At 39.3% G+C, this 20,049-nt stretch overlaps 13 non-coding genes and 2 pseudogenes across 13 annotated transcripts; 9 read left to right on the plus strand and 6 right to left on the minus strand.

Annotated features, from left to right (window-relative positions):
- Window positions 1-5,562: 5,562 nt before the first annotated feature.
- On the minus strand, window positions 5,563-5,635 carry trnai-uau (transfer RNA isoleucine (anticodon UAU)). The gene has a single exon. It is a non-coding gene; the product is annotated as a tRNA-Ile (tRNA).
- Window positions 5,636-5,774: 139 nt separating this feature from the next.
- On the plus strand, window positions 5,775-5,975 carry LOC131703490 (small nucleolar RNA U3; annotated as a pseudogene).
- Window positions 5,976-7,286: 1,311 nt separating this feature from the next.
- Window positions 7,287-7,359, plus strand: trnaf-gaa (transfer RNA phenylalanine (anticodon GAA)). The gene has a single exon. It is a non-coding gene; the product is annotated as a tRNA-Phe (tRNA).
- Window positions 7,360-8,743: 1,384 nt separating this feature from the next.
- trnaw-cca (transfer RNA tryptophan (anticodon CCA)) lies at window positions 8,744-8,815 on the minus strand. Its single transcript has one exon. It is a non-coding gene; the product is annotated as a tRNA-Trp (tRNA).
- Window positions 8,816-9,443: 628 nt separating this feature from the next.
- On the minus strand, window positions 9,444-9,516 carry trnav-uac (transfer RNA valine (anticodon UAC)). The gene has a single exon. It is a non-coding gene; the product is annotated as a tRNA-Val (tRNA).
- A 139-nt stretch (window positions 9,517-9,655) lies between these two features.
- LOC131703478 (small nucleolar RNA U3) lies at window positions 9,656-9,854 on the plus strand (annotated as a pseudogene).
- Window positions 9,855-11,169: 1,315 nt separating this feature from the next.
- trnaf-gaa (transfer RNA phenylalanine (anticodon GAA)) lies at window positions 11,170-11,242 on the plus strand. The gene has a single exon. It is a non-coding gene; the product is annotated as a tRNA-Phe (tRNA).
- A 134-nt stretch (window positions 11,243-11,376) lies between these two features.
- On the minus strand, window positions 11,377-11,450 carry trnan-guu (transfer RNA asparagine (anticodon GUU)). The gene has a single exon. It is a non-coding gene; the product is annotated as a tRNA-Asn (tRNA).
- Window positions 11,451-13,899: 2,449 nt separating this feature from the next.
- On the plus strand, window positions 13,900-14,114 carry LOC131703482 (small nucleolar RNA U3). Its single transcript, XR_009309933.1, has one exon. It is a non-coding gene; the product is annotated as a small nucleolar RNA U3 (small nucleolar RNA).
- Window positions 14,115-14,793: 679 nt separating this feature from the next.
- trnal-cag (transfer RNA leucine (anticodon CAG)) lies at window positions 14,794-14,875 on the plus strand. Its single transcript has one exon. It is a non-coding gene; the product is annotated as a tRNA-Leu (tRNA).
- Window positions 14,876-15,173: 298 nt separating this feature from the next.
- Window positions 15,174-15,247, plus strand: trnai-aau (transfer RNA isoleucine (anticodon AAU)). Its single transcript has one exon. It is a non-coding gene; the product is annotated as a tRNA-Ile (tRNA).
- A 170-nt stretch (window positions 15,248-15,417) lies between these two features.
- trnas-aga (transfer RNA serine (anticodon AGA)) lies at window positions 15,418-15,499 on the minus strand. Its single transcript has one exon. It is a non-coding gene; the product is annotated as a tRNA-Ser (tRNA).
- A 1,545-nt stretch (window positions 15,500-17,044) lies between these two features.
- LOC131703429 (small nucleolar RNA U3) lies at window positions 17,045-17,262 on the plus strand. Its single transcript, XR_009309886.1, has one exon. It is a non-coding gene; the product is annotated as a small nucleolar RNA U3 (small nucleolar RNA).
- A 1,061-nt stretch (window positions 17,263-18,323) lies between these two features.
- Window positions 18,324-18,397, plus strand: trnai-aau (transfer RNA isoleucine (anticodon AAU)). Its single transcript has one exon. It is a non-coding gene; the product is annotated as a tRNA-Ile (tRNA).
- Window positions 18,398-18,567: 170 nt separating this feature from the next.
- trnas-aga (transfer RNA serine (anticodon AGA)) lies at window positions 18,568-18,649 on the minus strand. Its single transcript has one exon. It is a non-coding gene; the product is annotated as a tRNA-Ser (tRNA).
- Window positions 18,650-20,049: the final 1,400 nt, after the last annotated feature.

The raw sequence follows: 20,049 nt of genomic DNA on the forward strand, positions 1-20,049 counted from the left end.
GAAAAATATACGTTTTATTTTTAGTTATAATCCAGGTCTGGTGACCAAATAATAAGCGATGCGTAAAACACGGAGTACAGTAACAGGGATTGCAGCCCTAAACAATAAACACAGCATCTCTCCCACAATATACAACCACGGTCACCAGTCCTGGGTGCGTGCTGTAGTGCTCGTGGTGGGTGATACAGGTTAAAGAGTGACAAAGAGTGCAGTGCTGTTCCGGGTTCAGTGCTGGCTCTTACTAACAGCTCCAGAACGTGTTAGCTGTCTATAAACACACAAATAGCAATTATAGACAAGACAAACAAAACAAAAACTCACAATATTCTTAATACACAGTGCACGGGTCCTTCTGGGTCTATTTCAAAACCAAAAATGAAGGAAAAGATTCTCCAGCCCCTTTTATGCGGTTATGCATGACCCCTTGGTAAACGATTGCAGCTGATTCTATTGCCTGCAGCTGCTACCTCGTTTACCTTCCAGGTCAATACATTCCCGCACTGGAGTCTCGTCTTTTTCCAGGCTGATTGACTTCCCGACCCAGGGAATGAACTGTCAGGCCAACCCGTCCAAAGCCTTTCCCTTTCGCTACTTTGTATCCTCACAGGTCAAGAGGGAGATTTACAACCAGAACTCATTATATTTCCATCACACTCGTGTATTGATTTCTTTATTGATTGATTTTGTTTGATGTTTGTGAAAGGGCGCACACAGTGACTGATCACACTCCATTGCCATGGCGATTCCAGCTCACTGAGAAACACATGGCTCTTGTATTGATATGTTGTTTTGAGAAAGATTGGAAAAACCAGCTTTCTTTCATTTGGAATGAGACTAAATTAGTGGGGGGTCTGTGAAAATATAGTACATCAGTGAATTAACTAATGAAAACCCATTTAAATGAAAGCCTTTTCTATTGAAGTTTAATTTATTTTCCATTAGTTTGCCCCTGTTTTACACTTATATATTAAGAATAGCCCCACAAATTGATGAAAGTGTTTTTCTAAATGATTCTTACCCTGAGTGCAGATGACAAGTGCCCAGATGAAGATGCTGATAAAAGTCATTGTTGTTGTGGATTCTGTTGCCATGAAGGGCAGCTCTCAAACATTAAATTATTATTATTTAATGTCAACAAATGGAGGGGGACTAGACATGGTCACAAAGTTGGTCCTGTTTCAACCATTTTTTCAGTTCTATTAAAAAAAAAAACTCTTGTAGTCTGATATACTTTTCATAAAGTCTGGTAGCGTATTCCAGAACATGGCACCCTTAATTGAGCAAGCTGTTTGTGCAAACGTAGTGTGATGTCAAGACACTACAGTCTCCTCTTGTGGTTGATCTTCTGGACAGACCAAAGGTAGATCATTAATGTAGAGACTAAATAACAAAGGCCCAAATATAGATCCCTGTGGGACCCCCATAGTACAGATCCTAAACGCTGATTCACTATTGCTTATTTTAACACTTTGTTTTCTATCTAACAAGTCAGACTCCATCCATTTCAGAGCCTGACCAGACAGGTTAAATTCAGACAACTTGTTAAACTCACAGGGCTATAAACACTCCCAGAGCACTGAAGCATGTGCTGCCAATGCAAAGTGTCTTTTCTTTGCAAATTGTCTTCCTTGGCACAGCAGCCACTTCTAGTCAAGCAGTGCTCTTAAGTGTAAACTCATTTTCAGATGATGCAGTTTGTTTGCAATTCAGAAAAAAACTGAAAAAAGTTGATCTTGCAAGCAAAACGAAAAAATAGAATATAGTTTTCTTTGTGTTGAGTTTGTACAAACACAGCTATTTCTCTCTCTTCTCCCTTCTCTCAAACCATTCATCTTAGCCACGGCTGTGATTATGTAGCTTTGTTACACAGTATAAATAATTATTAATTGTAAAATATTAAAATCAGAGCTGCAGGTTAACAGATCCATCATAAACTTTGTGAAATCAAATCAATTCAAGAAGCAAACATTTTGATTTTGCACATTACTAATGTTGAGTGAAAAGTTTCAAGTTTTTTTCCTGTGGACCTCCTGGACTGTCTCTGAGGACCCCAGGTTAAGAACCACTGCTCTGGATTAAAGAGCATCATTTTATTACGCTCTCTCTCCCTCTTGTGGTCACAGAGTGTAGTGCAGTTTGTGCTGTTTGGTGTTTTGACGAAACATTGACGAGAGTCCCTGCAATGGAGGAACTGTATGGGTGGTTTCATGGTGTAATGGCTAGCACTCTGAATCTAGCGAGCTGAGTTCAAATCTCGGTGCATTTGTGTTTTATTTGTCTTACAAAAACACTTTATACACTGGTTTTGGTTTAAATAACGAATGCTTTAAACTGGTTTAGTGTCTTTCAAAGTAACTATTATTATTATTATTATTATTATTATTATTATTATTATTATTATTATTATTTATTTCTTAGCAGACGCCCTTATCCAGGGCAACTTACAATCGTAAGCAAATACATTTCAAGTGTTGCAATACAAGTAATACAATAAGAGCAAGAAATACAATAACTTTTGTTCAAGTGTGACAAACCATAATTCTATAATACAGAAGATAATAGTGATAGTTACATCAGGATATGATTAAATAGTGATAGTTACATCAGGATATGATTAAATACAAAATACTACAGGTTAAACACTTGACAGATTACAGTATTCTGAAGTACAGGATTAAATGCAGATAAGAGCAAAATAAAGCACATTTAAATGAAGGGTGATAGTGTCCCAGGATACAAACAGAGGAGTTCTACAGGTGCTGTTTGAAGAGGTGAGTCTTAAGGAGGCGCCGGAATGTGGTCAGGGACTGGGCAGTCCTGACATCTGTAGGATACACTACTGATACTGCAGATTCCACCCTCGCCCCGCAGTGGAGGAGCGACCTTCCTATAGATGTCAGGACTGCCCAGTCCCTGACCACCTTCTGGCACCTCCTCAAGACACACCTCTTCAGACAGGACCTGTAAAACTCAGCTCTCCCCTTCTGGACAATATAGCACTCTGCCCTTAATGCACTTTAACTTGCACTTATCTGCTCCCGATTTTACTGTATTTAAACCTGTAGTATCGTATCTTATTTTTTTTTAAAAATTAGAGAGTGTGTGTGTGTGAGAGAGAGAGAGAGAGAGAGAGAGAGAGAGAGAGAGAGAGAGAGAGAGGCAGAGAGAGAGAGGCGAAGAGAGAGAGGCGACCTGGGAAATGTTTGAGCTGATATATATATATATATATATTTATTTTTTTTAGCAACCCAGCTAGCTAGCTAGCACAGGACGGCTAGTCGATTTGCTAGCGGAGCTTAGCATAGTTATAGCTGACTAGATCTCAAAAAGTGACTAACGTTACAAATATTGGTGTAGCCGTTTTATAAAAGCAATAAGTCACAGCCAAGGCGTTATTTCAAGCCATTTATAATTATTCCCAAATAACACAAACTCTTCCATTGTTAAAAAAAAATATATAAAAAATCTCCCTTTGTGCTTCTCGGAAGGCATACGATGGAGGGCGCAATGCAGTTTTTCAGCCTGGGGAATATTACAAATTAGGAGACTGTGCTTTAAAATACACATGTAGGGCGGGCGTCTCTGTTACAAAGAATTGTCACACTTTGTATTTATCTCCATAATGCGTTGGGACTAAATACGCAGATACATTAAAACTATTTGGAGAATGCGGGCATCGATCCCGCTACTTCTCGCATGCTAAGCGAGCGCTCTACCATTAGAGCTAATTCCCCTTGAGCTATGCCAGCGATTCTCATAGGCTACAACGCAACTTGATATGAGCAATTCAGATTGTCGGCAATGTAGTCTGCCAATTGCAAATTCAAAAAATAAATAAATTAACTAAATAGCAAATATTTTGACGAGAGGTATGTTTTCAATTTCTTCAAAAAGTAGTCTCAGCTCGTTGATTCAGTCGCTTTAAAATCCACCTCTGTGTCCCGATGCAGCAGCGCTGTATGCTGTGGCTCGAGCTTGTTTGACGAGGCAGACAATGCAAAAATGCCAATACTTGTTATTGCATCACATGGCAGAATTAAGGTATGCTTTAACGGCTTGGCTGTCTCAAGTTAGTTTGTATTGTTCAACAGACAGTCAGTATCTTAAAAACAAATAAGCGAAATACTCCGTGTCTGTCTGTACAAGTTTGAAATTTAAATGCGCCGCCCCTGCATGCTCTGCGACGCTCAGCCAATAGGCAGGGACGGGACGTTGAAAATAATTGTGGGAAATTTTGGATCAGGTATAGAAGCAAAGGTATATTTCAAGGTCTTAAAACGACATTTCCCACAATTCCTTCAACAAGTAGTGACTTCAACAAGTAGTCTGTTTACAACAAAAATACAATCTGTGTTAGGAACGCTATTTTAGTCCGATTTAAAAAAGAAATTAAAATGGTATTGAGTGCTGACAAGAGTTTGGTATCAGCTGTTGATTTCATTGAAACAATCTTTATAGTAAAATGAACACATTTATTCCTCTGGTCGTGTATTGTCTCGCTGACTGCTATCCACCTGGAAGTCACCTAAAGGATAAGGCAATGGCCTCCTAAACTAGGGATTATGGTTTCGTCAGTTTTATTTAAAACAGTGTGTGTGTATTTGTTCTTGGTCTGTGATATATGTGGTCTGTGTTTATAGATCTTGGCACGTTGCACCAAGTAGTCGTGGCCAAGTGGTTAAGGTGATGGGCTTGAACTCTGTTGGCGTTGTGTCCCTTTTTATGTCTTCGTTGTTAATTCTTAAATGCCTGTTCAGCTTAAAGGTATCAATTATTACTTGCTGTACATTAAATTCTTCCAAACTAGTATTTGCAAACACATCACAAAATTAAATAGTGTGGAATAGAAACAAAGAAGGCTTTGACCTCGACGTAATTTGAACACGCAACCTTCTGATCTGGAGTCAGACGCGCTACCGTTGCGCCACGAATTCCTGCCGTGGTGCATGCTTGTTATGCAATGCTAGAGTGCACAGCAAGCATGCCAAAGGCATGCTAAGTCCGATGCTGATACTTGGAAAACACTCAGTATCACCAGGGTCATGGGAAACAGACGACTCAATATTTGTTCGTAGTCAGCAGGGCTATGAAGTTGTCGGAAGTGTGTTTGATTCTCAGCTTAAAAGTAAAGAAAACATAAAACAAAGCGATTTGCTTTTATAATGTTTATTATTTGAAACGTGGGCATAAACACAGTTGTACTGGCTGGGAATCGTCTCGGGTCAATTACTTGGAAAGCAGCTATGCTGACCAATATATCACCAACGAGGGAAAGCTGGCAGTACTGAGTGATACAGATGACGGATTTTCTCAGCGCGTCTCCTCTGAATGCGCACTGGCACAAAGGGGCTTTGCTCATCTAATGACGTGACAGAATGCAATAATGTATTGGGTTAATTTACCAACAAAAGAAACATAAATAAAAGTGTATGTATTTTTTGTGAATAAACTATCTTGCTTCTACGATGGGACCAGATACCTTACATCCGCAATCTAATGATCGGCCAAACCCAGAACTACCTTGTCTTGACCAGGGAGTCATATTGTAAAAACAAATTGAAGTGGTTCCACTGGGGATCGAACCCAGGACCTTCTGCGTATAAAGCAGACGTGATAACCACTACACTATGGAACCTGGTCAGAAAGTGAGTTTTGTGTTTGAAACGCATTGGCAATTATTAACATTACTATGAACAAGTAATATTCTAGAAAGGAAACCGAATCAGACACCATCATGCCGGGAGTAGGGAAGTTGTTTTACCCACATATTTGTTAAGATTTTACTTTCAGGGATCATTTCTATAGTTTGTTTCTAGTGAAATGCGTTTCTAGTGTCTGGTCTCGCTAACCATAACGAGGAGTTACAGTGTTTTCTTCTGAGCGCGTAGCGGGACTTGAATGCTACTTCACTGTAGCTGTTCTTGATCATTGATGAACATTCCGCTGTCTTTTGGGATCGAGCCCCACGTTGGATGTCCTTTTTAAATACAAAATGTAGATGTTTCTTCGAGGCAACAGAGCAATATCTGATTCTGTTCACACTGTATACAGTATTGCAACAAAATTACTTTTTGGTCGTTGTCATATAGCAATTGCTATTGTAAAATGCGTGCATCGTTTATAGTTATAACGATATTGAAATAAATAGTCTTACTTTTGTGGGTTGGCTTCAAACCGTTTCTGTTTTAACACTTGTCATTACATCATTCATGGAGCAACAGTTGGTATGTGCGTAATAAACCCGATCGGGCCTTATATGACAACCCTAGGCTGTGCTGAAATAAATAATGCGGTTTTCTGCTGTAATGAACGCAGTTTGTCAGGATGGTCGAGTGGTCTAAGGCGCTAGACTTAAGGACTCTGTCTTTCCAAAGAATTCTGTGTTCTGGTCTCCAAGTGGAGGTGTCTGATCAAATCCTCCTCTGACAGCTCAATTTTATTTATTCTTAAAAGGAATAAATGTGTTCATTTTACTATAAAAGATTGTTTCAAGGAAATCAACAGCTGATACCAAACTCTTGTCAGAACGCAATACCATTTTAATTTCCATTTTAATTCAGACTAAAATAGCGTTCCTAACACAGATTGCATTTGGTTGTAAACAGACTACTCGTTGAAGTCAATGAAAAATATTTTGTCCAAACATGTATTTAACTTGTTTTAATATTAAAAATAATATATTAAATTGAATAACATCTCCGTCGGCCACTGGATCGTGGTCTCAGGCTGGGATGCGGACCTTTGAGAACAGTATAAACGATCTATTAGTGGAAGTAGCTTACATCAGAAATGCCCTCGTTTAACATGCTAGGATGATCGACATCGGTATTCTCCAATTGCTGTGTACATGTTATAACACGTTATGAGTACGAATACAAAGTTGGACACTTTCCTTGTAAGTGGGGGTAAGCACAATTTATTTTCAGATGTAATGTCTTTATTTAAGCTCAATCTAGTCCTGCGTAATGCAAATCACATTACTATATTTTTATATTAGTCAAGGCCTATGTAAAGTGTTCTTAAATTGTTTTAACATTAGCATTGATCAATTTGATGATCCGCTTTCTTTTCTCCCAATACGGTATGCAAATTATGCAACTTTTCTGCCCACTTTGATCATAGGCAGTTTTATCCCCCCGTTTCGGCTGAAAACCGCATCTGGGAGAAAACTTAAGTGTTTCGAAACGCATTTGTAAAGGCATCGGATTCTATTGTGTTGCCGAGCTGTTGACGTTTCTCATAATACACAGGTTTACTGGTGTGACAAAAAACGCAAGTCTTGTCAAGCCGAAATAGCTCAGTTGGGAGAGCGTTAGACTGAAGATCTAAAGGTCCCTGGTTCGATCCCGGGTTTCGGCAAATAGCAAGACTATTTTTGTTTTGTATTATTTTGAACAGAAAAAAAGAGCGTTTTTTTTTTGTTCTGTGTAATTGGAAGAAATAACAACGTATCAGAGTGCCATTTTCTAATGTGATTAAGAAATGCAAAAACTTAAGGTATACTTCAACGTCTTGGCTGTCTCAAGTTAGTTGGTATTGTTAATGTAACACCTCGTTGTTGCCCAGTCATTGTATCATATTAATGAAGTAGAGCTTGCCACTTCTCAGCACCGAGCTGACAATGAGTGTTGTTTTCGGGCACCTGCTGGCTGCTAGTGATGACCACTCCAATCTTCAGTCAGGGGGTTGTTGAAGGAAGGGGACACATTTTGAGTGTGCATCTCATACTGGTTTAAATCAATAAGCAAATTTCAAATTGATCATTGATAATGTTGAAACTATTTAAGAACTCTTTCAATAGGACTTGACTAATATAACAAATATAGTAATGTGATTTGCACTACGCAGGACTTGATTGTGCTTAAATAAAGACATAACATCTGAAAATAACTTGTGCTTACCCCCACTTACAAGGAAAGGGTCAAACTTTGTATTCGTTCTCATAACGTGTTAGAAAATGTAAACAGCAGTTGGAGAATGCCGAAGTCGATCATCCTAGCATGTTTAACGAGAGCATTTCTCATGTAAGCTACTTCCAGTCATAGATCGTTTATACTGTTCTCAATGGTCCGTATCCCAGCCTGAGACCACGATCCAGTGGCCGACGGAGATGATTTTCAAAGTAATATGTTATTTGGAATATTAAAACAATCAAGTTAATTACATGTTTGTACACACAGTATTTTCCAGTGACTTCAACAAGTAGTCTGTTTACAACAAAAATACAATCTGTGTTAGGAACGCTATTTTAGTCCGATTTAAAAAAGAAATTAAAATGGTATTGAGTGCTGACAAGAGTTTGGTATCAGCTGTTGATTTCATTGAAACAATCTTTATAGTAAAATGAACACATTTATTCCTCTGGTCGTGTATTGTCTCGCTGACTGCTATCCACCTGGAAGTCACCTAAAGGATAAGGCACTGGCCTCCTAAACCAGGGATTATGGTTTCGTCAGTTTTATTTAAAACAGTGTGTGTGTATTTGTTCTTGGTCTGTGATATATGTGGTCTGTGTTTATAGATCTTGGCACGTTGCACCAAGTAGTCGTGGCCAAGTGGTTAAGGTGATGGGCTTGAACTCTGTTGGCGTTGTGTCCCTTTTTATGTCTTCGTTGTTAATTCTTAAATGCCTGTTCAACTTAAAGGTATCAATTATTACTTGCTGTACATTAAATTCTTCCAAACTAGTATTTGCAAACACATTACAAAATTAAATGGTGTGGAATAGAAACAAAGAAGGCTTTGACCTCGACGTGATTTGAACACGCAACCTTCTGATCTGGAGTCAGACGCGCTACCGTTGCGCCACGAATTCCTGCCGTAGTGCATGCTTGTTATGCAATGCTAGAGTGCACAGCAAGCATGCCAAAGGCATGCTAAGTCCGATGCTGATACTTGGAAAACACTCGGTATAACCAGGGTCATGGGAAACAGCCGACTCAATATTTGTTCGTAGTCAGCAGGGCTATGAAGTTGTCGGAAGTGTGTTTGATTCTCAGCTTAAAAGTAAAGAAAACATAAAACAAAGCGATTTGCTTTTATAATGTTTATTATTTGAAACGTGGGCATAAACACAGTTGTACTGGCTGGGAATCGTCTCGGGTCAATTACTTGGAAAGCAGCTTTGCTGACCAATATATCACCAACGAGGGAAAGCTGGCAGTACTGAGTGACACAGATGACGGATTTTCTCAGCGCGTCTCCTCTGAATGCGCACTGGCACAAAGGGGCTTTGATCATCTAATGACGTGACAGAATGCAATAATGTATTGGGTTAATTTACCAACAAAAGAAACATAAATAAAAGTGTATGTATTTTTTGTGAATAAACTATCTTGCTTCTACGATGGGACCAGAGACCTTACATCCGCAATCTAATGATCGGCCAAACCCAGAACTACCTTGTCTTGACCAGGGAGTCATATTGTAAAAACAAACTGAAGTGGTTCCACTGGGGATCGAACCCAGGACCTTCTGCGTGTAAAGCAGACGTGATAACCACTACACTATGGAACCTTGTCAGAAAGTGAGTTTTGTGTTTGAAACGCATTGGCAATTATTAACATTACAATGAACAAGTAATATTCTAGAAAGGAAACCGAATCAGACACCATCATGCCGGGAGTAGGGAAGTTGTTTTACCCACATATTTGTTAAGACTATACTTTCAGGGATCATTTCTATAGTTTGTTTCTAGTGAAATGCGTTTCTAGTGTCTGGTCTCGCTAACCATAACGAGGAGTTACAGTGTTTTCTTCTGAGCGCTAAGCGGGACTTGAATGCTATTTCACTTTAGCTGTTCTTGATCATTGATGAACATTCCGCTCTCTTTTGGGATCGAGCACCACGTTGGACGTCCTTTTTAAATACAAAATGTAGATGTTTCTTCGAGGCAACAGAGCAATATCTGATTCTGTTCACACTGTATACAGTATTGCAACAAAATTACTTTTTGGTCGTTGTCATATAGCAATTGCTATTGTAAAATGCGTGCATCGTTTATAGTTATAACGATATTGAAATAAATAGTCTTACTTTTGTGGGTTGGCTTCAAACCGTTTCTGTTTTAACACTTGTCATTACATCATTCATGGAGCAACAGTTGGTATGTGCGTAATAAACCCGATCGGGCCTTGATATGACAACCCTAGGCTGTGCTGAAATAAATAATGCGGTTTTCTGCTGTAATGAACGCAGTTTGTCAGGATGGTCGAGTGGTCTAAGGCGCTAGACTTAAGGACTCTGTCTTTCCAAAGAATTCTGTGTTCTGGTCTCCAAGTGGAGGTGTCGGTTCAAATCCTCCTCTGACAGTTCAATTTTATTTATTCTTAAAAGGAATAAATGTGTTCATTTTACTATAAAAGATTGTTTCAAGGAAATCAACAGCTGATACCAAACTCTTGTCAGAACGCAATACCATTTTAATTTCCATTTTAATTCAGACTAAAATAGCGTTCCTAACACAGATTGCATTTGGTTGTAAACAGACTACTCGTTGAAGTCAATGAAAAATATTTTGTCCAAACATGTATTTAACTTGTTTTAATATTAAAAATAATATATTAAATTGAATAACATCTCCGTCGGCCACTGGATCGAGGTCTCAGGCTGGGATGCGGACCTTTGAGAACAGTATAAACGATCTATTAGTGGAAGAAGCTTACATCAGAAATGCCCTCGTTTAACATGCTAGGATGATCGACATCGGCATTCTCCAATTGCTGTTTACATGTTATAACACGTTATGAGTACGAATACAAAGTTGGACACTTTCCTTGTAAGTGGGGGTAGGCACAGTTTATTTTCAGGTGTAATGTCTTTATTTAAGCTCAATCTAGTCCTGCGTAATGCAAATCACATTACTATATTTTTATATTAGTCAAGGCCTATGTAAAGTGTTCTTAAATTGTTTTAACATTAGCATTGATCAATTTGATGATCCGCTTTCTTTTCTCCCAATACGGTATGCAAAGTATGCAACTTTTCTGCCCACTTTGATCATAGGCAGTTTTATCCCCCCGTTTCGGCTGAAAACCGCATCTGGGTGAAAACTTAAGTGTTTCGAAACGCATTTGTAAAGGCATCGGATTCTATTGTGTTGCCGAGCTGTTGATCGTTTCTCATAATACACAGGTTTACTGGGGTGACAAAAAACGCAAGTCTTGTCAAGCCGAAATAGCTCAGTTGGGAGAGCGTTAGACTGAAGATCTAAAGGTCCCTGGTTCGATCCCGGGTTTCGGCAAATAGCAAGACTATTTTTGTTTTGTATTATTTTGAACTGAAAAATAGAGCGGTTTTTTTTGTTCTGTTTAATTGGAAGAAATAACAACGTATCAGAGTGCCATTTTCTAATGTGATTAAGAAATGCAAAAACATCGTCCCTGGGTGGGCTTGAACCACCAACCTTTCGGTTAACAGCCGAACGCGCTAACCAATTGCGCCACAGAGACAAATCGGCTCAACCGAACCTGAGACCACATCTAAGAAGAAAGCAACACGGCAGAAAAGTCTGTAATCACAATTAAATGTATGCAATGCAAGCAAACTTCAAGCCTTTTATATTTATTCCCATGTATGTAGTCTGCCATTTGCAAATTCAATAAATAAATAAATTAACTAAATAGCACATTTTTCGACGAGAGGTATGTTTTCAGTTTCTTCAAAAAGTAGTCTCAGCTCGTTGATTCAGTCGCTTTAAAATCCACCTCTGTTCCGATGCATCAGCGCTGTGTGCTGTGGCTTGAGCTTGTTTGACCAAGCAGAAAATGCAAAAATGCTAAAACCTGTTATTGCATCACATGACAGACTTAAGGTATACTTCAACGTCTTGGCTGTCTCAAGTTAGTTGGTATTGTTAAAGTAACACCTCGTTGTTGCCCAGTCATTGTATCATATTAATGAAGTAGAGCTTGCCACTTCTCAGCACCGAGCTGACAATGAGTGTTGTTTTCGGGCACCTGCTGGCTGCTAGTGATGACCACTCCAATCTTCAGTCAGGGGGTTGTTGAAGGAAGGGGACACATTTTGAGTGTGCATCTCATACTGGTTTAAATCAATAAGCAAATTTCAAATTGATCATTGATAATGTTGAAACTATTTAAGAACTCTTTCAATAGGACTTGACTAATATAAAAAATATAGTAATGTGATTTGCACTACGCAGGACTTGATTGTGCTTAAATAAAGACATAACATCTGAAAATAACTTGTGCTTACCCCCACTTACAAGGAAAGGGTCAAACTTTGTATTCGTTCACATAACGTGTTAGAAAATGTAAACAGCAGTTGGAGAATGCCGAAGTCGATCATCCTAGCATGTTTAACGAGAGCATTTCTCATGTAAGCTACTTCCAGTCATAGATCGTTTATACTGTTCTCAATGGTCCGTATCCCAGCCTGAGACCACGATCCAGTGGCCGACGGAGATGTTTTTCAAAGTAATATGTTATTTGGAATATTAAAACAATCAAGTTAAATACATGTTTGGACACACAGTATTTTTCAGTGACTTCAACAAGTAGTCTGTTTACAACAGAAAATACAATCGTGTTAGGAACGCTATTTTAGTCCGATTTAAAAAAGAAATTAAAATGGTATTGAGTGCTGACAAGAGTTTGGTATCAGCTGTTGATTTCATTGAAACAATCTTTATAGTAAAATCAACAAATTTATTCCTCTGGTCGTGTATTGTCTCGCTGACTGCTATCCATCTGGAAGTCACCTAAAGGATAAGGCACTGGCCTCCTTAACCAGGGATTATGCTTTCGTCAGTTTTATTTAAAACAGTGTGTGTGTATTTGTTCTTGGTCTGTGATATATGTGGTCTGTGTTTATAGATCTTGGCACGTTGCACCAAGTAGTCGTGGCCAAGTGGTTAAGGTGATGGGCTTGAACTCTGTTGGTGTTGTGTCCCTTTTTATGTCTTCGTTGTTAATTCTTAAATGCCTGTTCATCTTAAAGGTATCAATTATTACTTGCTGTACATTAAATTCTTCCAAACTAGTATTTGCAAACACATCACAAAATTAAATGGTGTGGAATAGAAACAAAGGCTTTGACGTCGACGTGATTGGAACACGCAACCTTCTGATCTGGAGTCAGACGCGCTACCGTTGCGCCACGAATTCCTGCCGTAGTGTATGCTTGTTATGCAATGCTAGAGTGCACAGCAAGCATGCCAAACGCATGCTAATTCCGATGCTGATACTAGGAAAACACTCGGTATCACCAGGGTCAAGGGAAACAGCCGACTCAATATTTGTTCGTAGTCAGCAGGGCTATGAAGTTGTCAGAAGTGTGTTTGATTCTCAGCTTAAAAGTAAAGAAAACATAAAACAATGCAATTTGCTTTTATGATGTTTATTATTTGAAACGTGGGCATAAACACAGTTGTACTGGCTGGGAATCGTCTCGGGTCAATTACTTGGAAAGCAGCTATGCTGACCAATATATCACCAACGAGGGAAAGCTGGCAGTACTGAGTGACACAGATGACGGATTTTCTCAGCGCGTCTCCTCTGAATGCGCACTGGCACAAAGGGGCTTTGATCATCTAATGACATGAAATACATGAAAGTCACCGCAAGCCTGCACCTCACCACATCCTTCACACTGTTAAACTGCCTCATTATGACCAGGCCTCTAATTATGCCTTTCCAATACTTTGAATGTGTTATTGTTCAGTTTAACATGAGAACAACTTGGTAGAACAATCATAATGTCCGCAGGACTTATTTTCCTCGGGTTTCCTTGGCTAATAACGCCAAGGTCGCGGGTTCGATCCCCGTACGGGCCACGGCTTTTCTTCTTTAAAGAAACCACAGCATTTGTAATGGTGCCAAAATGAACATTCTTTAACAAAATGAACTGAAGCAATATGAAGTACAACCAGTAATATTTCAGACTTTTTTTTAATAAACTTTATATATAATGCTAGCGAAATGCGTTTTTAAAGTGTTTGGACTCGCTATCCACGAGGAAGAGTGAGAGTGTTCGTTTATTAGCGTGAAGGAGACAGCGAGTTTTTGTTTTTTTTTGGCCAACTGCTCCCTGTTATTGATGACCGCTCCAGTGTTCCTTAGGGGGCTGGAGGAAGCGGACACGTTCTGAGTGGGTATCTTACCAAAAGGTACGCAAGACGAACTACAGTTGCAAAGCACTGCTGCTTTTTCGATGATTGATTAAAACTATCAATCTGACTGAAAACACGGATCACATTAATTGTGATCGGTTTTATACCAATAGGCTTACATGACAGGTATTGTGTATAGGCAATGTCATATACATAGAAATGAACATGGACAGTGTTTTTTTAAGGGCTGACTCATTTTAATATTCGAGAGATCTAGGTGTACTAGACAAATATACTGGATTTTTTCCATGTCGTAATTGTGCCGCCTGTGATAATGCGTTTGAAACTAGAGATAATGTGAGATAATGTCTGTTACTGGCGGATAGTTTACAAATGTACTCAATTATGTTACAACTTTTGTGTCTACGAAACATATCTGTAACATTTATGTAATGCCTGTGTGTTTTTTTTCATGAAGTTAATTTGCTAACAGACTGTTCTGATTTGTTTCAAACCGTGAAGCGATCGCTCTGTTTGCCGTATATTTTCTGTCTGTAAGAGGAGTGTCCTTGTGATCCCATATAGAATGCGACGAAACAGGTCACCCTCCTTAATATAAACAGATAAAGAATAAGTTCACACCCCCCCAGGTGATTTACTGTAGCGTCAGACATTGGAGGTTCAGCAGTGTACTGCAGTGTTGTGCAAAGTCGTCAGTGTAAGTCAGGATGGCCGAGCGGTCTAAGGCGCTGCGTTCAGGTCGCAGTCTCTCTGGAGGCGTGGGTTCGAATCCCACTTCTGACAAATCTGTTTGTTTATTTATTTCTTAAAACGTCCACCGAATGCTTGGTAATTTGATTTGTTTTTCTTGTTAGTATTCAAATCACAAGGTCGTTAAATGAGAGAAAGTCACCGCAAGCCTGCACCTCACCACATCCTTCACACTGTTAAACTGCCTCATTATGACGAGGCCTCTAATTATGCCTTTCCAATACTTTGAATGTGTTATTGTTCAGTTTAACATGAGAACATCTTGGTAGAACAATCATAATGTCCGCAGGACTTATTTTCCTCGGGTTCTAGTATCAAGTTTTGAGTGTGTGGCCGGTTAGCTCAGTTGGTTAGAGCGTGGTGCTAATAACGCCAAGGTCGCGGGTTCGATCCCCGTACGGGCCACGGCTTTTCTTCTTTAAAGAAACCACAGCATTTCTAATGGTGCCAAAATGAACATTCTTTAACAAAATGAACCGAAGCGATATGAAGTACAACCAGTAATATTTCAGACTTCCTGAGCTTTAAACATGTATTAACAATGAGCACATACAATCAATTAAAAACAAAGCTTACGTAGTCGGCAGGATTCGAACCTGCGCGGGGAAACCCCAATGGATTTCTAGTCCATCGCCTTAACCACTCGGCCACGACTACATGCTCGCACAATTATTTGTGAAATATCCAAAAGAAGTAAACGAAACCCGTAGTAATGCTGTAGATGGCAGTATAGGCTAACTAATGAACCAAGTCAAATGTCTTTGTTGAAACTGTCAGATTTGTACAATGCAAGCACACGTGGGAAATGTAAATAAAATATAATTTTTGTTAACGTTCATAATAATGAATACATCTTTATTTCAAAATACGTAGCTATTTAACTGATCTTTTCAAGAAACACCCCCATCCACAAAAACAAAGTAGTTATTTAATTGAACTGAAAAATTGACTTGCTTCATGGCTGTTCCCAGAGCACTCGAGCACGTTCTGGCTAGCGTGAGCGGACTTAGCAGATAACAAGATCTACAAAGTATTTCATGCTAATAAAACATACCATAATTATGTTCGTTTTTATTATACACATGGCAACTTACAGAGACTAGGGTGTGTGAACTATGCATCAGCTGTAGAGTCACTTACATTTACATCTCACCCGAAAAACGGAGCACAAGGAGGTTAAGTGACTTGCTCAGGGTCACACAATGAGTCAGTGGCTGAGGTGGGATTTGTACCGGGGGACCTCCTGGTTAAAAGCCCTTTATCTTTAACCACTAAACGTTTGTTGAGACAGTTCAAGCCCTGTAGCAGTGTTTAACTATTTCCTGGATGTTTGCCTTTTGGTCTTACTCTGGAAAAAGTAATAATAATAATAAAAAGTAGGCAAAACCATTTTTTGAGAAACCACATTTGGGAGAAAAACTAACAGTTTGGAAACACATTTGCAAAGGCATTGGATTCTATTGTGGTGTTTCCGAACTGTTGAACGTTTCTCATTACATGCAGGTTTACTGGCTTGACAAAAAGGCGATTGACGAAAAGAATGCGGCCTGGATAGCACAATCGCGTCCAACTGAAATAGCTCAGACTGTAACGGTCCCTGCTTCGATCCCGGGTTTTTGCAAACAGCACGACTAGGGCTATTTTTTCTTAATTAATTTTTTGAATTAAAAAAACAGCACATTTTTTTCTTCAGTGTAATTGGAGGAAATAAAAACGTATTATAGTGCCATTTTCTAATGCGATAAAGAAATGCAAAAAGCATCATCTCTGCGTGGGCTTGAAACACCAAAATTTCGATTAACAGCCCAACGTGCTAACCGATTATGGTGTTTTATTACATAACACCTTGGGAGTCTCAACAGAACAGTGTGTATGCATAGAGCTACAATGGAAACCAAATATATACGATTCAAATGGGAATCGTATTCAGATTTTAAGCACAAATTTGATAGACTTCACAGTGCAAAGGAGGAAGGCAGACAATGCAAATGAGGCAACTGGCTCCTACTTTTTAAATCATACGAGAAACTTGAACCCAATTTAGCTTTTAACCGCCTGCAGTTTGGAATGAGTTTGAAATGTTGTTGTAACACCTCACTGGGCAACAGCAATTGCATTATATGAAAGCTCCTGTCTATTTGTCAGCGGCACAGCTACCGGTGCCACTCAGAGTTGGAGGGAGACGGTCGGCCACTTGCCCATAAAACAATACTTTCCGGGATCATTTCTATAGTGATTTGCCAGCGAAATGCGTTTATAAAGTGTTTGGACTCGCTATCCAAGAGTGAGAGTGTTTGTTTTTGAGCGTGAAGGAGACAGCGAGTGTTTTTTTTTTTTTTTTTGGCCAACTGCTCCCTGTTATTGATGACCGCTCCAGTGTTCCTTAGGGGGCTGGAGGAAGCAGACACGTTCTGAGTGGGTATCTTGCCTAAAGGTACGCAAGACGAACTACAGTTGCAAAGCACTGCTGCTTTTTCGATGATTGATTAAAACTATCAATATGACTGAAAACACGGATCACATTAATTGTGATCGGTTTGATACCAATAGGCTTACATGACAGGTATTGTGTATAGACAATGTCATATACATAGAAATGAACACGGACAGTGTTTTTTTAAGGGCTGACTCATTTTAATGTTCGAGAGATCTAGGTGTACTGGACAAATATACTGGATTTTTTCCATGTCGTAATTGTGCCGCCTGTGATAATGCGTTTGAAACTAGAGATAATGTGAGATAATGTCTGTTACTGGCGGATAGTTTACAAATGTACTCAATTATGTTACAACTTTTGTGTCTACGAAACATATCTGTAACATTTATGTAATGCCTGTGTGTTTTTTTTTTCATGAAGTTAATTTGCTAACAGACTGTTCTGATTTGTTTCTAACCGTGAAGCGATCGCTCTGTTTGCCGTATATTTTCTGTCTGTAAGAGGAGTGTCCTTGTGATCCCATATAGAATGCGACGAAACAGGTCGCCCTCCTTAATATAAACAGATAAAGAATAAGTTCACACACACACCAGGTGATTTACTGTAGCGTCAGACATTGGAGATTCAGCAGTATACTGCAGTGTTGTGCAAAGTCGTCAGTGTAAGTCAGGATGGCCGAGCGGTCTAAGGCGCTGGTTCAGGTCGCAGTCTCTCTGGAGGCGTGGGTTCGAATCCCACTTCTGACAAATCTGTTTGTTTATTTATTTCTTAAAACGTCCACCGAATGCTTGGTAATTTGATTTGTTTTTCTTGTTAGTATTCAAATCACAAGGTCGTTAAATGAGAGAAAGTCACCGCAAGCCTGCACCTCACCACATCCTTCACACTGTTAAACTGCCTCATTATGACGAGGCCTCTAATTATGCCTTTCCAATACTTTGAATGTGTTATTGTTCAGTTTAACATGAGAACATCTTGGTAGAACAATCATAATGTCCGCAGGACTTATTTTCCTCGGGTTCTAGTATCAAGTTTTGAGTGTGTGGCCGGTTAGCTCAGTTGGTTAGAGCGTGGTGCTAATAACGCCAAGGTCGCGGGTTCGATCCCCGTACGGGCCACGGCTTTTCTTCTTTAAAGAAACCACAGCATTTGTAATGGTGCCAAAATGAACATTCTTTAACAAAATGAACCGAAGCGATATGAAGTACAACCAGTAATATTTCAGACTTCCTGAGCTTTAAACATGTATTAACAATGAGCACATACAATCAATTAAAAACAAAGCTTACGTAGTCGGCAGGATTCGAACCTGCGCGGGGAAACCCCAATGGATTTCTAGTCCATCGCCTTAACCACTCGGCCACGACTACATGCTCGCACAATTATTTGTGAAATATCCAAAAGAAGTAAACGAAACCCGTAGTAATGCTGTAGGTGGCAGTATAGGCTAACTAATGAACCGAAGTCAAATGTCTTTGTTGAAACTGTCAGATTTGTACAATGCAAGCACACGTGGGAAATGTAAATAAAATATAATTTTTGTTAACGTTCATAATAATGAATACATCTTTATTTCAAAATACGTAGCTATTTAACTGATCTTTTCAAGAAACACCCCCATCCACAAAAACAAAGTAGTTATTTAATTGAACTGAAAAATTGACTTGCTTCATGGCTGTTGCCAGAGCACTCGAGCACGTTCTGGCTAGCGTGAGCGGACTTAGCAGATAACAAGATCTACAAAGTATTTCATGCTAATAAAACATACCATAATTATGTTCGTTTTTATTATACACATGGCAACTTACAGAGACTAGGGTGTGTGAACTATGCATCAGCTGTAGAGTCACTTACATTTACATCTCACCCGAAAAACGGAGCACAAGGAGGTTACGTGACTTGCTCAGGGTCACACAATGAGTCAGTGGCTGAGGTGGGATTTGTACCGGGGGACCTCCTGGTTAAAAGCCCTTTATCTTTAACCACTGGACCACACAGCGTCCTATAACAAAATCACACCCCAGATGGGACTCGAAACCACAATCCATGGCTTAGAAAGCCAGTGTCTTATCCATTAGGCCACAAGGGCTGACGCGAAAAGCACATTTGGTAGTAATAAAGAAAGTGGGAACAATAGTATCGTGGTTTAATACATCATATCCAAGCCATCGTTGCTGTTCAAACACAGCAGAGTGTTACACTGGGAAAGGGCCGTACTTGTCAGTACGTATTTGACATTCATGTGGGAAGATTTAAGATTGTGAAGAAGTTTAAGTATGCTGCGTATTTGCGCATTGGGAACCTTACATAATTAGGTTTTTGATTAATGCCACTTTCTTACGGACAGTAATCAAGGTGACGATACAAGACCAGAGCCAATAAAGCAGTTATTTTCCTTTCCTTTCATTACCATATTCTAGTGTGCTTGTTCAGAATATGCGTGAATCGTGAAAACGTCTTGCGAATATGTGAACAAAGCCAGCATTCACTTTATTGATCACCATGTGGATTAACCGCTATTGGAACACAGATGATTGTGTTAAAGATGTTAATAGACTTTTAATGTACACGTTTTAGAGCTAAACGTTTGCTGAGACAGTTCAAGCGCTGTAGCAGTGTTTAACTATTTCCTGGATGTTTGCCTTTTGGTCTTACTCTGGAAAAAGTAATAATAATAATAAAAAGTAGGCAAAACCATTTTTTGAGAAACCGCATTTGGGAGAAAAACTAACAGTTTGGAAACACATTTGCAAAGGCATTGGATTCTATT

This window comes from Acipenser ruthenus, chromosome 32 (genome assembly GCF_902713425.1).
Source record: "Acipenser ruthenus chromosome 32, fAciRut3.2 maternal haplotype, whole genome shotgun sequence".
NCBI classification, from domain to species: Eukaryota; Metazoa; Chordata; class Actinopteri; order Acipenseriformes; family Acipenseridae; genus Acipenser; species Acipenser ruthenus.